The sequence below is a fragment of the Vespula vulgaris genome, chromosome 1 (assembly GCF_905475345.1).
Source record: "Vespula vulgaris chromosome 1, iyVesVulg1.1, whole genome shotgun sequence".
Lineage (NCBI taxonomy): Eukaryota > Metazoa > Arthropoda > Insecta > Hymenoptera > Vespidae > Vespula > Vespula vulgaris.
Window position 1 is genome coordinate 9351971 of NC_066586.1, and position 17896 is coordinate 9369866.

Sequence of the window (17896 nt, forward strand, 5' to 3'; positions counted from 1 at the left end):
TAATAGAATTGAATGTACATTAAGAAACAAGCAATTAGAAGAGTGTCCTGCCTTCCCTTCGAGATATATCGAACTCCAGAAGGCGGAAAGGAATACGATAAGGTCCACGTAAATAGAAATAAACGTACATTAAGAAACATACAATTGGAAGAGTGTCTTGCTTTCCGATCGAGATATATCGAACTCCAGAAGGCGGAAAGGAATACGATAAGGATCTCATTAATAGAAATAAATGTCCATTAAGAAACAAACAATTGGAAGAGTGTCTTGCCTTCCGTTCGAGATATATCGAACTCCAGAAGGCGGAAAGGAATACGATATGGTCCACGTTAATAGAATTAAATGTACATTAAGAAACAAACAATTGGAAGAGTGTCTTGCCTTCCGTTCGAGATATATCGAACTCCTGAAGGCGGAAAGGAATACGATAAGGATCTCATTAATAGAAATAAATGTCCATTAAGAAACAAGCAATTAGAAGATTGTCCTGCCGTCCCTTCGAGATATATCGAACTCCAGAAGGGGGTAAGAAATACGATAAAGTTCACGTTAATAGAATTGAATGTACATTAAGAAACAAACAATTGGAAGAGTGTCTTGCCTTCCGTTCGAGATATATCGAACTCCTGAAGGCGGAAAGGAATACGATAAGGATCTCATTAATAGAAATAAATGTCCATTAAGAAACAAGCAATTAGAAGATTGTCCTGCCGTCCCTTCGAGATATATCGAACTCCAGAAGGGGGTAAGAAATACGATAAAGTCCACGTTAATAGAATTGAATGTACATTAAGAAACAAGCAATTAGAAGATTGTCCTGCCGTCCCTTCGAGATATATCGAACTCCAGAAGGGGGTAAGAAATACGATAAAGTCCACGTTAATAGAATTGAATGTACATTAAGAAACAAACAATTGGAAGAGTGTCTTGCCTTCCGTTCGAGATATATCGAACTCCTGAAGGCGGAAAGGAATACGATAAGGATCTCATTAATAGAAATAAATGTCCATTAAGAAACAAGCAATTAGAAGATTGTCCTGCCGTCCCTTCGAGATATATCGAACTCCAGAAGGGGGTAAGAAATACGATAAAGTCCACGTTAATAGAATTGAATGTACATTAAGAAACAAGCAATTGGAAGAGTGTCTTGCCTTCCGTTCGAGATATATCGAACTCCAGAAGGCGGGAAGGAGTACGATAAGGTCCACGTTAATAGATTTAAATGTTCATTAAGAAACAAACAATTGGAAGAGTGTCTTGCGTTCCGTTCGAGATATATCGAACTCCAGAAGGGGGTAAGAAATACGATAAAGTCCACGTTAATAGAATTGAATGTATATTAAGAAACAAGCAATTGGAAGAGTGTCTTGCCTTCCGTTCGAGATATATCTAACTCCAGAAGGCGGTAAGGAATACGATAAGGTCCACGTTAATAAAATTACATGTACATTAAGAAACAAGCAATTGGAAGAGTGTCTTGCCTTCCGTTCGAGATATATCGAACTCCAGAAGGCGGGAAGAAGTACGATAAGGTCCACGTTAATAAAATTACATGTACATTAAGAAACAAGCAATTGGAAGAGTGTCTTGCCTTCCGTTCGAGATATATCGAACTCCAGAAGGCGGAAAGGAATACGATAAGGTCGACGTTAATAGAATTGAATGCACATTAAGAAACAAGCAATTAGAAGAGTGTCCTGCCATCCGTTCGAGATATATCGAACTCCAGAAGGCGGGAAGAAGTACGATAAGGTCCACGTTAATAAAATTAAATGTACATTAAGAAACAAGCAATTGGAAGAGTGTCTTGCCTTCCGTTCGAGATATATCGAACTCCAGAAGGCGGTAAGGAATACGATAAGGTCCACGTTAATAGAATTGAATGCACATTAAGAAACAAGCAATTAGAAGAGTGTCCTGCCATCCGTTCGAGATATATCGAACTCCAGAAGGCGGGAAGAAGTACGATAAGGTCCACGTTAATAAAATTACATATACATTAAGAAACAAGCAATTGGAAGAGTGTCTTGCCTTCCGTTCGAGATATATCGAACTCCAGAAGGCGGAAAGGAATACGATAAGGTCCACGTTAATAGAATTGAATGCACATTAAGAAACAAGCAATTAGAAGAGTGTCCTGCCATCCGTTCGAGATATATCGAACTCCAGAAGGCGGGAAGAAGTACGATAAGGTCCACGTTAATAAAATTACATGTACATTAAGAAACAAGCAATTGGAAGAGTGTTTTGCCTTCCGTTCGAGATATATCGAACTCCAGAAGGCGGAAAGGAATACGATAAGGTCCACGTTAATAGATTTAAATGTACATTAAGAAACAAACAATTGGAAGAGTGTCTTGCCTTCCGTTCGAGATATATCGAACTCCAGAAGGCGGGAAGGAGTACGATAAGGTCCACGTTAATAGAATTAAATGTTCATTAAGAAACAAACAATTGGAAGAGTGTCTTGCCTTCCCTTCGAGATATATCGAACTCCAGAAGGCGGAAAGGAATACGATAAGGATCTCATTAATAGAAATAAATGTCCATTAAGAAACAAGCAATTAGAAGCGTGCCCTGCATTCCCTTCGAGATATATCGAACTCCAGAAGGCGGAAAGGAATACGATAAGGATCTCATTAATAGAAATAAATGTCCATTAAGAAACAAGCAATTAGAAGAGTGTCCTGCATTCCCTTCGAGATATATCGAACTCCAGAAGGCGGTAAGGAATACGATAAGGTCCACGTTAATAAAATTACATGTACATTAAGAAACAAGCAATTGGAAGAGTGTCTTGCCTTCCGTTCGAGATATATCGAACTCCAGAAGGCGGAAAGGAATACGATAAGGATCTCATTAATAGAAATAAATGTCCATTAAGAAACAAGCAATTAGAAGAGTGCCCTGCATTCCCTTCGAGATATATCGAACTCCAGAAGGCGGAAAGGAATACGATAAGGATCTCATTAATAGAAATAAATGATCATTAAGAAACAAACAATTGGAAGAGTGTCTTGCCTTCCGTTCGAGATATATCGAACTCCAGAAGGCGGAAAGGAATACGATAAGGTCCACGTTAATAGAATTGAATGTACATTAAGAAACAAGCAATTAGAAGAGTGTCTTGCCTACCGTTCGAGATATATCGAACTCCAGAAGGCGGAAAGGAATACGATAAGGATCTCATTAATAGAAATAAATGTCCATTAAGAAACAAGCAATTGGAAGAGTGTCTTGCCTTCCGTTCGAGATATATCGAACTCCAGAAGGCGGAAAGGAATACGATAAGGTCCACGTTAATAGAATTAATTGTACATTAAGAAACAAGCAATTAGAAGAGTGTCCTGCCTTCCCTTCGAGATATATCGAACTCCAGAAGGCCGAAAGGAATACGATAAGGATCTCATTAATAGAAATAAATGTCCATTAAGAAACAAGCAATTGGAAGAGTGTCTTGCCTTCCGTTCGAGATATATCGAACTCCAGAAGGCGGAAAGGAATACGATAAGGTCCACGTTAATAGAATTAATTGTACATTAAGAAACAAGCAATTAGAAGAGTGTCTTGCCTTCCGTTCGAGATATATCGAACTCCAGAAGGCGGAAAGGAATACGATAAGGATCTCATTAATAGAAATAAATGTCCATTAAGAAACAAGCAATTAGAAGAGTGTCCTGCATTCCCTTCGAGATATATCGAACTCCAGAAGGCGGTAAGGAATACGATAAGGTCCACGTTAATAAAATTACATGTACATTAAGAAACAAGCAATTGGAAGAGTGTCTTGCCTTCCGTTCGAGATATATCGAACTCCAGAAGGCGGAAAGGAATACGATAAGGATCTCATTAATAGAAATAAATGTCCATTAAGAAACAAGCAATTAGAAGAGTGCCCTGCATTCCCTTCGAGATATATCGAACTCCAGAAGGCGGAAAGGAATACGATAAGGATCTCATTAATAGAAATAAATGATCATTAAGAAACAAACAATTGGAAGAGTGTCTTGCCTTCCGTTCGAGATATATCGAACTCCAGAAGGCGGAAAGGAATACGATAAGGTCCACGTTAATAGAATTGAATGTACATTAAGAAACAAGCAATTAGAAGAGTGTCTTGCCTACCGTTCGAGATATATCGAACTCCAGAAGGCGGAAAGGAATACGATAAGGATCTCATTAATAGAAATAAATGTCCATTAAGAAACAAGCAATTGGAAGAGTGTCTTGCCTTCCGTTCGAGATATATCGAACTCCAGAAGGCGGAAAGGAATACGATAAGGTCCACGTTAATAGAATTAATTGTACATTAAGAAACAAGCAATTAGAAGAGTGTCCTGCCTTCCCTTCGAGATATATCGAACTCCAGAAGGCGGAAAGGAATACGATAAGGTCCACGTTAATAGAATTGAATGTACATTAAGAAACAAGCAATTAGAAGAGTGTCCTGCCTTCCCTTCGAGATATATCGAACTCCAGAAGGCGGAAAGGAATACGATAAGGATCTCATTTTATAGAAATAAATGTCCATTAAGAAACAAACAATTGGAAGAGTGTCTTGCCTTCCGTTCGAGATATATCGAACTCCAGAAGGCGGAAAGGAATACGATAAGGTCCACGTTAATAGAATTAATTGTACATTAAGAAACAAGCAATTAGAAGAGTGTCCTGCCTTCCCTTCGAGATATATCGAACTCCAGAAGGCGGAAAGGAATACGATAAGGATCTCATTTTATAGAAATAAATGTCCATTAAGAAACAAACAATTGGAAGAGTGTCTTGCCTTCCGTTCGAGATATATCGAACTCCAGAAGGCGGTAAGGAATACGATAAGGTCCACGTTAATAGAATTGAATGTACATTAAGAAACAAGCAATTAGAAGAGTGTCCTGCCTTCCCTTCGAGATATATCGAACTCCAGAAGGCGGAAAGGAATACGATAAGGATCTCATTAATAGAAATAAATGTCCATTAAGAAACAAGCAATTAGGAGATTGTCCTGCCCTCCCTTCGAGATATATCGAACTCCAGAAGGCGGAAAGGAATACGATAAAGTCCACATTAATAGAATTAATTGTACATTAAGAAACAAGCAATTAGAAGAGTGTCCTGCCTTCCCTTCGAGATATATCGAACTCCAGAAGGCGGAAAGGAATACGATAAGGATCTCATTAATAGAAATAAATGTCCATTAAGAAACAAGCAATTAGAAGAGTGTCCTGCCTTCCCTTCGAGATATATCGAACTCCAGAAGGCGGAAAGGAATACGATAAGGTCCACGTAAATAGAAATAAACGTACATTAAGAAACATACAATTGGAAGAGTGTCTTGCTTTCCGTTCGAGATATATCGAACTCCAGAAGGCGGAAAAGAATACGATATGGTCCACGTTAATAGAATTAAATGTACATTAAGAAACAAACAATTGGAAGAGTGTCTTGCTTTCCGTTCGAGATATATCGAACTCCAGAAGGCGGAAAAGAATACGATATGGTCCACGTTAATAGAATTAAATGTACATTAAGAAACAAACAATTGGAAGAGTGTCTTGCTTTCCGTTCGAGATATATCGAACTCCAGAAGGCGGAAAAGAATACGATATGGTCCACGTTAATAGAATTAAATGTACATTAAGAAACAAACAATTGGAAGAGTGTCTTGCCGTCCGTTCGAGATATATCGAACTCCAGAATTCGGAAAGGAATACGATAAGGATATCATTATTAGAAATAAATGTCCATTAAGAAACAAGCAATTAGAAGAGTGTCCTGCCTTCCCTTCGAGATATATCGAACTCCAGAAGGCGGAAAGGAATACGATAAGGATCTCATTAATAGAAATAAATGTCCATTAAGAAACAAGCAATTAGAAGAGTGTCCTGCCATCCGTTCGAGATATATCGAACTCCAGAAGGCGGAAAGGAATACGATAAGGTCCGCGTTAATAGAATTGAATGCACATTAAGAAACAAGCAATTAGAAGAGTGTCCTGCCATCCGTTCGAGATATATCGAACTCCAGAAGGCGGAAAGGAATACGATAAGGTCCGCGTTAATAGATTTAAATGTACATTAAGAAACAAACAATTGGAAGAGTGTCTTGCGTTCCGTTCGAGATATATCGAACTCCAGAAGGCGGTAAGGAATACGATAAGGTCCACGTTAATAGAATTGAATGCACATTAAGAAACAAACAATTGGAAGAGTGTCTTGCCTTCCGTTCGAGATATATCGAACTCCAGAAGGCGGGAAGGAGTACGATAAGGTCCACGTTAATAGATTTAAATGTTCATTAAGAAACAAATAATTGGAAGAGTGTCTTGCCTTCCCTTCGAGATATATCGAACTCCAAAAGGCGGAAAGGAATACGATAAAGTCCACGTTAATAGAATTAAATGATCATTAAGAAACAAACAATTGGAAGAGTGTCTTGCCTTCTCTTCGAGATATATCGAACTCCAAAAGGCGGAAAGGAATACGATAAGGATCTCATTAATAGAAATAAATGTCCATTAAGAAACAAGCAATTAGAAGAGTGTCCTGCATTCCCTTCGAGATATATCGAACTCCAGAAGGCGGTAAGGAATACGATAAGGTCCACGTTAATAGAATTGAATGTACATTAAGAAACAAGCAATTAGAAGAGTGTCCTGCATTCCCTTCGAGATATATCGAACTCCAGAAGGCGGAAAGGAATACGATAAGGATCTCATTAATAGAAATAAATGTCCATTAAGAAACAAGCAATTAGAAGAGTGTCCTGCATTCCCTTCGAGATATATCGAACTCCAGAAGGCGGTAAGGAATACGATAAGGTCCACGTTAATAGAATTGAATGTACATTAAGAATCAAGCAATTAGAAGAGTGTCTTGCGTTCCGTTCGAGATATATCGAACTCCAGAAGGGGGTAAGGAATACGAGAAGGTCCACGTTAATAGAATTGAATGCACATTAAGAAACAAACAATTGGAAGAGTGTCTTGCCTTCCGTTCGAGATATATCGAACTCCAGAAGGCGGGAAGGAGTACGATAAGGTCCACGTTAATAGAATTGAATGCACATTAAGAAACAAACAATTGGAAGAGTGTCTTGCCTTCCGTTCGAGATATATCGAACTCCAGAAGGCGGGAAGGAGTACGATAAGGTCCACGTTAATAGATTTAAATGTTCATTAAGAAACAAATAATTGGAAGAGTGTCTTGCCTTCCCTTCGAGATATATCGAACTCCAAAAGGCGGAAAGGAATACGATAAAGTCCACGTTAATAGAATTAAATGATCATTAAGAAACAAACAATTGGAAGAGTGTCTTGCCTTCTCTTCGAGATATATCGAACTCCAAAAGGCGGAAAGGAATACGATAAGGATCTCATTAATAGAAATAAATGTCCATTAAGAAACAAGCAATTAGAAGAGTGTCCTGCATTCCCTTCGAGATATATCGAACTCCAGAAGGCGGTAAGGAATACGATAAGGTCCACGTTAATAGAATTAAATGTTCATTAAGAAACAAACAATTAGAAGAGTGTCCTGCCTTCCGTTTGAGATATATCGAACTCCAGAAGGCGGGAAGGAGTACGATAAGGTCCACGTTAATAGAATTGAATGTACATTAAGAAACAAGCAATTAGAAGAGTGTCCTGCCTTCCCTACGAGATATATCGAACTCCAGAAGGCGGAAAGGAATACGATAAGGATCTCATTAATAGAAATAAATGTCCATTAAGAAACAAACAATTGGAAGAGTGTCTTGCGTTCCGTTCGAGATATATCGAACTCCAGAAGGGGGTAAGGAATACGAGAAGGTCCACGTTAATAGAATTGAATGTACATTAAGAAACAAGCAATTAGAAGATTGTCCTGCCGTCCCTTCGAGATATATCGAATTCCAGAAGGGGGTAAGAAATACGATAAAGTCCACGTTAATAGAATTGAATGTACATTAAGAAACAAGCAATTAGAAGAGTGTCCTGCCTTCCCTTCGAGATATATCGAACTCCAGAATGGGGATAGGAATACGATAAAGTCCACGTTAATAGAATTGAATGTACATTAAGAAACAAGCAATTAGAAGAGTGTCCTGCCATCCGTTCGAGATATATCGAACTCCAGAAGGCGGGAAGGAGTACGATAAGGTCCACGTTAATAAAATTACATGTACATTAAGAAACAAGCAATTGGAAGAGTGTCCTGCCTTCCGTTCGAGATATATCGAACTCCAGAAGGCGGAAAGGAATACGATAAAGTCCACGTTAATAGAATTGAATGTACATTAAGAAACAAGCAATTGGAAGAGTGTCTTGCCTTCCGTTCGAGATATATCGAACTCCAAAAGGCGGAAGGGAATACGATAAAGTCCACGTTAATAGAATTAAATGTTCATTAAGAAACAAACAATTAGAAGAGTGTCCTGCCTTCCGTTTGAGATATATCGAACTCCAGAAGGCGGGAAGGAGTACGATAAGGTCCACGTTAATAGAATTAAATGTTCATTAAGAAACAAACAATTGGAAGACTGTCTTGCCTTCCCTTCGAGATATATCGAACTCCAGAAGGCGGTAAGGAATACGATAAGGTCCACGTTAATAGAATTGAATGTACATTAAGATACAAGCAATTAGAAGAGTTTCCTGCATTCCCTTCGAGATATATCGAACTCCAGAAGGCGGAAAGGAATACAATAAGATCCACGTTAATAGAATTAAATGTACATTAAGAAACATGCAATTAGAAGAGTGTCCTCCCTTCTGTTTGAGATATATCGAACTCCAGAAGGCGGAAAGGAATACGATAAGGATCTCATTAATAGAAATAATTGTCCATTAAGAAACAAACAATTGGAAGAGTGTCTTGCGTTCCGTTCGAGATATATCGAACTCCAGAAGGGGGTAAGGAATACGAGAAGGTCCACGTTAATAGAATTAAGTGTACATTAAGAAACATGCAATTAGAAGAGTGTCCTGCCTTCCGTTCGAGATATATCGAACTCTAGAAGGTGGAAAGGAATACGATAAGGTCCACGTTAATAGAATTAAATGTACATTAAGAAACATGCAATTAGAAGAGTGTCCTCCCTTCTGTTTGAGATATATCGAACTCCAGAAGGCGGAAAGGAATACGATAAGGATCTCATTAATAGAAATAAATGTCCATTAAGAAACAAACAATTGGAAGAGTGTCTTGCGTTCCGTTCGAGATATATCGAACTCCAGAAGGGGGTAAGGAATACGAGAAGGTCCACGTTAATAGAATTAAATGTACATTAAGAAACAAACAATTGGAAGAGTGTCCTGCCTTCCGTTCGAGATATATCGAACTCCAGAAGAGGGAAAGGAATACTATAAGGTCCACGTTAATAGAATTAAATGTACATTAAGAAACAAGCAATTAGAAGAGTGTCCTGCCTTCCGTTCGAGATATATCGAACTCCAGAAGGCGGAAAGGAATACGATAAGGTCCACGTTAATAGAATTAAATGTACATTAAGAAACATGCAATTAGAAGAGTGTCCTGCCTTCCGTTCGAGATATATCGAACTCTAGAAGGCGGAAAGGAATACGATAAGGTCCACGTTAATAGAATTAAATGTATAGTAAGAAACAAGCAATTAGAAGAGTGTCCTGCCTCCCGTTCGAGATATATGGAACTCTAGAAGGCGGAAAGGAATACGATAAGGTCCACGTTAATAGAATTAAACGTACATTAAGAAACAAGCAATTAGAAGAGTGTCCTGCCTCCCGTTCGAGATATATCGAACTCCAGAAGGCGGAAAGGAATACGATAAGGTCCACGTTAATAGAATTAAACGTACATTAAGAAACAAGCAATTAGAAGAGTGTCCTGCCTCCCGTTCGAGATATATCGAACTCCAGAAGGCGGAGAGGTATACAGTAAGGTCCACGTTAATAGAATTAAATGTACATTAAGAAACATGCAATTAGAAGGGTGTCCTGCCTCCCGTTCGAGATATATGGAACTCTAGAAGGCGGAAAGGAATACGATAAGGTCCACATTAATAGAATTAAATCTACATTAAGAAACATGCAATTAGAAGAGTGTCCTGCCTCCCGTTCGAGATATATCGAACTCCAGAAGGCGGAGAGGTATACAGTAAGGTCCACGTTAATAGAATTAAATGTACATTAAGAAACAAGCAATTAGAAGAGTCTCCTGCCCTCCGTTCGAGATATATCGAACTCCAGAAGACGGAAATGAATACTATAAGGTCCACGTTAATAGAATTAAATGTACATTAAGAAACAAGCAATTAGAAGAGTCTCCTGCCTTCCGTTCGAGATATATCGAACTCTAGAAGGCGGAAGGGAATACGATAAGGTCCACGTTAATAGAATTAAATGTACATTAAGAAACAAGCAATTAGAAGATTGTCCTGCCTCCCGTTCGAGATATATCGAACTCCAGAAGGCGGAAAGGAATACAATAAGGTCCACGTTAATAGAATTAAATGTACATTAAGAAACAAGCAATTAGAAGAGTCTCCTGCCCTCCGTTCGAGATATATCGAACTCCAGAAGACGGAAATGAATACTATAAGGTCCACGTTAATAGAATTAAATGTACATTAAGAAACAAGCAATTAGAAGAGTGTCCTGCCTCCCGTTCGAGATATATCGAACTCCAGAAGGCGGAAAGGAATACAATAAGGTCCACGTTAATAGAATTAAATGTACATTAAGAAACAAGCAATTAGAAGAGTCTCCTGCCCTCCGTTCGAGATATATCGAACTCCAGAAGACGGAAATGAATACTATAAGGTCCACGTTAATAGAATTAAATGTACATTAAGAAACAAGCAATTAGAAGAGTCTCCTGCCTTCCGTTCGAGATATATCGAACTCTAGAAGGCGGAAAGGAATACGATAAGGTCCACGTTAATAGAATTAAATGTACATTAAGAAACATGCAATTAGAAGAGTGTCCTGCCTTCCGTTCGAGATATATCGAACTCTAGAAGGCGGAATGGAATACGATAAGGTCCACGTTAATAGAATTAAATGTACATTAAGAAACAAGCAATTAGAAGATTGTCCTGCCTCCCATTCGAGATATATCGAACTCCAGAAGGCGGAAAGGAATACAATAAGGTCCACGTTAATAGAATTAAATGTACATTAAGAAACAAGCAATTAGAAGAGTGTCCTGCCTCCCGTTCGAGATATATCGAACTCCAGAAGGCGGAAAGGAATACGATAAGGTCCACGTTAATAGAATTAAATGTACATTAAGAAACTAGCAATTAGAAGAGTGTCCTGCCTCCCGTTCGAGATATATCGAACTCCAGAAGGCGGAAAGGAATACAATAAGGTCCACGTTAATAGAATTAAATGTACATTAAGAAACAAGCAATTAGAAGAGTGTCCTGCCTCCCGTTCGAGATATATCGAACTCCAGAAGGCGGAAAGGAATACGATAAGGTCCACGTTAATAGAATTAAATGTACATTAAGAAACAAGCAATTAGAAGAGTCTCCTGCCCTCCGTTCGAGATATATCGAACTCCAGAAGACGGAAAGGAATACGATAAGGTCCACGTTAATAGAATTAAATGTACATTAAGAAACAAGCAATTAGAAGAGTGTCCTGCCTCCCGTTCGAGATATATCGAACTCTAGAAGGCGGAAAGGAATACGATAATGTCCACGTTAATAGAATTAAATGTACATTAAGAAACATGCAATTAGAAGAGTGTCCTGCCTTCCGTTCGAGATATATCGAACTCCAGAAGGCGGAAAGGAATACAATAAGGTCCACGTTAATAGAATTAAACGTACATTAAGAAACAAGCAATTAGAAGAGTGTCCTGCCTCCCGTTCGAGATATATCGAACTCCAGAAGGCGGAAAGGAATACGATAAAGTCCACGTTAATAGAATTAAATGTACATTAAGAAACAAGCAATTAGAAGAGTGTCCTGCCTTCCGTTCGAGATATATCGAACTCTAGAAGGCGGAAAGGAATACGATAAGGTCCACGTTAATAGAATTAAATGTACATTAAGAAACATGCATTTAGAAGAGTGTCCTGCCTTCCGTTCGAGATATATCGAACTCCAGAAGACGGAAAGGAATACTATAAGGTCCTAGTTAATAGAATTAAATGTACAGTAAGAAACGAGCAATTAGAAGAGTGTCCTGCCTCCCGTTCGAGATATATCGAACTCCAGAAGGCGGAAAGGAATACGATAAGGTCCACGTTAATAGAATTAAATGTACATTAAGAAACAAGCAATTAGAAGAGTGTCCTGCCTCCCGTTCGAGATATATCGAACTCCAGAAGGCGGAAAGGAATAAAATAAGGTCCACGTTAATAGAATTAAATGTACATTAAGAAACAAGCAATTAGAAGAGTGTCCTGCCTCCCGTTCGAGATATATCGAACTCCAGAAGGCGGAAAGGAATGCAATAAGGTCCACGATAATAGAATTAAATGTACATTAAGAAACGTGCAATTAGAAGAGTGTCCTGTCTTCCGTTCGAGATATATCGAACTCTAGAAGGCGGAAAGGAATACGATAAGGTCCACGTTAATAGAATTAAATGTACATTAAGAAACTAGCAATTAGAAGAGTGTCCTGCCTCCCGTTCGAGATATATCGAACTCCAGAAGGCGGAAAGGAATACAATAAGGTCCACGTTAATAGAATTAAATGTACATTAAGAAACAAGCAATTAGAAGAGTCTCCTGCCCTCCGTTCGAGATATATCGAACTCCAGAAGACGGAAAGGAATACTATAAGGTCCACGTTAATAGAATTAAATGTACATTAAGAAACAAGCAATTAGAAGAGTGTTCTGCCTCCCGTTCGAGATATATCGAACACCAGAAGACGGAAAGGAATACTATAAGGTCCTAGTTAATAGAATTAAATGTACAGTAAGAAACAAGCAATTAGAAGAGTGTCCTGCCTCCCGTTCGAGATATATCGAACTCCAGAAGGCGGAAAGGAATACGATAAGGTCCACGTTAATTGAATTAAATGTACATTAAGAAACAAGCAATTAGAAGAGTGTCCTGCCTTCCGTTCGAGATATATCGAACTCCAGAAGGCGGAAAGGAATACAATAAGGTCCACGTTAATAGAATTAAACGTACATTAAGAAACAAGCAATTAGAAGAGTGTCCTGCCTACCGTTCGAGATATATCGAACTCCAGAAGGCGGAAAGGAATACAATAAGGTCCACGTTAATAGAATTAAACGTACATTAAGAAACAAGCAACTAGAAGATTGTCCTGCCTCCCGTTCGAGATGTATCGAACTCCAGAAGGCGGAAAGGAATACAATAAGGTCCACGTTAATAGAATTAAATGTACATTAAGAAACAAGCAATTAGAAGAGTGTCCTGCCTTCCGTTCGAGATATATCGAACTCTAGAAGGCGGAAAGGAATACTATAAGGTCCACGTTAATAGAATTAAATGTACATTAAGAAACATGCAATTAGAAGATTGTTCTGCCTTCCTTTCGACATATATCGAACTCCAGAAGGCGGAAAGGAATACAATAAGGTCCACGTTAATAGAATTAAACGTACATTAAGAAACAAGCAACTAGAAGATTGTCCTGCCTCCCGTTCTAGATATATCGAACTCCAGAAGGCGGAAAGGAATACAATAAGGTCCACGTTAATAGAATTAAATGTACATTAAGAAACAAGCAATTAGAAGAGTGTCCTGCCTTCCGTTCGAGATATATCGAACTCCAGAAGGCGGAAAGGAATACAATAAGGTCCACGTTAATAGAATTAAACGTACATTAAGAAACAAGCAACTAGAAGATTGTCCTGCCTCCCGTTCGAGATATATCGAACTCCAGAAGGCGGAAAGGAATACAATAAGGTCCACGTTAATAGAATTAAATGTACATTAAGAAACAAGCAATTAGAAGAGTGTCCTGCCTCCCGTTCGAGATATATCGAACTCCAGAAGGGGAAAGGAATACGATAATGTCCACGTTAATAGAATTAAACGTACATTAAGAAACAAGCAACTAGAAGAGTGTCCTGCCTCCCGTTCGAGATATATCGAACTCCAGAAGGCGGAAAGGAATACGATAAGGTCCACGTTAATAGAATTAAATGTACATTAAGAAACATGCAATTAGAAGAGTGTCCTGCCTTCCGTTCGAGATATATCGAACTCCAGAAGGCGGAAAGGAATACAATAAGGTCCACGTTAATAGAATTAAACGTACATTAAGAAACAAGCAATTAGAAGAGTGTCCTGCCTACCTTTCGAGATATATCGAACACCAGAAGACGGAAAGGAATACTATAAGGTCCTAGTTAATAGAATTAAACGTACATTAAGAAACAAGCAACTAGAAGATTGTCCTGCCTCCCGTTCTAGATATATCGAACTCCAGAAGGCGGAAAGGAATACAATAAGGTCCACGTTAATAGAATTAAATGTACATTAAGAAACAAGCAATTAGAAGAGTGTCCTGCCTACCGTTCGAGATATATCGAACTCCAGAAGGCGGAAAGGAATACAATAAGGTCCACGTTAATAGAATTAAACGTACATTAAGAAACAAGCAATTAGAAGAGTGTCCTGCCTACCGTTCGAGATATATCGAACTCCAGAAGGCGGAAAGGAATACAATAAGGTCCACGTTAATAGAATTAAACGTACATTAAGAAACAAGCAATTAGAAGAGTGTCCTGCCTTCCGTTCGAGATATATCGAACTCTAGAAGGCGGAAAGGAATACGATAAGGTCCACGTTAATAGAATTAAATGTACATTAAGAAACATGCAATTAGAAGAGTGTCCTGCCTCCCGTTCGAGATATATCGAACTCCAGAAGGCGGGAAGGAATACGATAAGGTCCACGTTAATAGAATTAAATGTATATTAAGAAACAAGCAATTAGAAGAGTGTCCTGCCTCCCGTTCGAGATATATCGAACTCCAGAAGACGGAAAGGAATACGATAAGGTCCACGTTAATAGAATTAAATGCACATTAAGAAACAAGCAATTAGAAGAGTGTCCTGCCTCCCGTTCGAGATATATGGAACTCCAGAAGGCGGAAAGGAATACAATAAGGTCCACGTTAATAGAATTAAATGTACATTAAGAAACAAGCAATTAGAAGAGTCTCCTGCCCTCCGTTCGAGATATATCGAACTCCAGAAGACGGAAAGTAATACTATAAGGTCCTAGTTAAAAGAATTAAATGTACAGTAAGAAACAAGCAATTAGAAGAGTTTCCTGCCTCCCGTTCGAGATATATCGAACTCCAGAAGGCGGAAAGGAATACGATAAGGTCCACGTTAATAGAATTAAATGTACATTCAGAAACAAGCAATTAGAAGAGTGTCCTGCCTCCCGTTCGAGATATATCGAACTCTAGAAAGCGGAAAGGAATACTATAAGGTCTACGTTAATAGAATTAAATGTACATTAAGAAACAAGCAATTAGAAGAGTGTCCTGTCTCCCGTTCGAGATATATCGAACTCCAGAAGGCGGAAAGGAATACGATAAGGTCCACGTTAATAGAATTAAATGTACATTAAGAAACAAGCAATTAGAAGAGTGTCCTGCCTCCCGTTCGAGATATATCGAACTCCAGAAGGCGGAAAGGAATACGATAAGGTCCACGTTAATAGAATTAAATGTACATTAAGAAACAAGCAATTAGAAGAGTGTCCTGCCTCCCGTTCGAGATATATCGAACTCCAGAAGGCGGAAAGGAATACGATAAGGTCCACGTTAATAGAATTAAATGTACATTAAGAAACAAGCAATTAGAAGAGTGTCCTGCCTTCCGTTCGAGATATATCGAACTCCAGAAGGCGGAAAGGAATACAATAAGGTCCACGTTAATAGAATTAAACGTACATTAAGAAACAAGCAATTAGAAGAGTGTCCTGCCTACCTTTCGAGATATATCGAACACCAGAAGACGGAAAGGAATACTATAAGGTCCTAGTTAATAGAATTAAACGTACATTAAGAAACAAGCAACTAGAAGATTGTCCTGCCTCCCGTTCTAGATATATCGAACTCCAGAAGGCGGAAAGGAATACAATAAGGTCCACGTTAATAGAATTAAATGTACATTAAGAAACAAGCAATTAGAAGAGTGTCCTGCCTACCGTTCGAGATATATCGAACTCCAGAAGGCGGAAAGGAATACAATAAGGTCCACGTTAATAGAATTAAACGTACATTAAGAAACAAGCAATTAGAAGAGTGTCCTGCCTACCTTTCGAGATATATCGAACACCAGAAGACGGAAAGGAATACTATAAGGTCCTAGTTAATAGAATTAAACGTACATTAAGAAACAAGCAATTAGAAGAGTGTCCTGCCTTCCGTTCGAGATATATCGAACTCTAGAAGGCGGAAAGGAATACGATAAGGTCCACGTTAATAGAATTAAATGTACATTAAGAAACATGCAATTAGAAGAGTGTCCTGCCTCCCGTTCGAGATATATCGAACTCCAGAAGGCGGGAAGGAATACGATAAGGTCCACGTTAATAGAATTAAATGTATATTAAGAAACAAGCAATTAGAAGAGTGTCCTGCCTCCCGTTCGAGATATATCGAACTCCAGAAGACGGAAAGGAATACGATAAGGTCCACGTTAATAGAATTAAATGCACATTAAGAAACAAGCAATTAGAAGAGTGTCCTGCCTCCCGTTCGAGATATATGGAACTCCAGAAGGCGGAAAGGAATACAATAAGGTCCACGTTAATAGAATTAAATGTACATTAAGAAACAAGCAATTAGAAGAGTCTCCTGCCCTCCGTTCGAGATATATCGAACTCCAGAAGACGGAAAGTAATACTATAAGGTCCTAGTTAAAAGAATTAAATGTACAGTAAGAAACAAGCAATTAGAAGAGTTTCCTGCCTCCCGTTCGAGATATATCGAACTCCAGAAGGCGGAAAGGAATACGATAAGGTCCACGTTAATAGAATTAAATGTACATTCAGAAACAAGCAATTAGAAGAGTGTCCTGCCTCCCGTTCGAGATATATCGAACTCTAGAAAGCGGAAAGGAATACTATAAGGTCTACGTTAATAGAATTAAATGTACATTAAGAAACAAGCAATTAGAAGAGTGTCCTGTCTCCCGTTCGAGATATATCGAACTCCAGAAGGCGGAAAGGAATACGATAAGGTCCACGTTAATAGAATTAAATGTACATTAAGAAACAAGCAATTAGAAGAGTGTCCTGCCTCCCGTTCGAGATATATCGAACTCCAGAAGGCGGAAAGGAATACGATAAGGTCCACGTTAATAGAATTAAATGTACATTAAGAAACAAGCAATTAGAAGAGTTTCCTGCCTCCCGTTCGAGATATATCGAACTCTAGAAAGCGGAAAGGAATACGATAAGGTCCACATTAATAGAATTAAATGTACATTAAGAAACGAGCAATTAGAAGAGTGTCCTGCCTCCCGTTCGAGATATATCGAACTCCAGAAGGCGGAAAGGAATACGATAAGGTCCACGTTAATAGAATTAAATGTACATTAAGAAACAAGCAATTAGAAGAGTTTCCTGCCTCCCGTTCGAGATATATCGAACTCTAGTAAGCGGAAAGGAATACGATAAGGTCCACGTTAATAGAATTAAATGTACATTAAGAAACAAGCAATTAGAAGAGTGTCCTGCCTCCCGTTCGAGATATATCGAACTCTAGAAAGCGGAAAGGAATACTATAAGGTCCACGTTAATAGAATTAAATGTACATTAAGAAACAAGCAATTAGAAGATTGTCCTGCCTCCCGTTCGAGATATATCGAACTCTAGAAAGCGGAAAGGAATACGATAAGGTCCACATTAATAGAATTAAATGTACATTAAGAAACGAGCAATTAGAAGAGTGTCCTGCCTCCCGTTCGAGATATATCGAACT

At 38.5% G+C, this 17896-nt stretch overlaps 1 long non-coding RNA gene across 5 annotated transcripts; it reads left to right on the plus strand.

Moving 5' to 3' along the window:
* The first annotated feature begins 219 nt into the window (after positions 1-219).
* On the plus strand, positions 220-5933 carry LOC127067536 (uncharacterized). 5 transcript variants are annotated; one of them, XR_007782657.1, is made up of 3 exons: positions 220-542; positions 1863-1972; positions 3733-5933. It is a non-coding gene; the product is annotated as an uncharacterized LOC127067536 (long non-coding RNA). The 5 variants fall into 5 exon arrangements; XR_007782656.1 differs by lacking the exon at positions 1863-1972 and adding an exon at positions 2083-2192; XR_007782653.1 differs by lacking the exon at positions 220-542 and adding an exon at positions 618-762.
* Positions 5934-17896: the final 11963 nt, after the last annotated feature.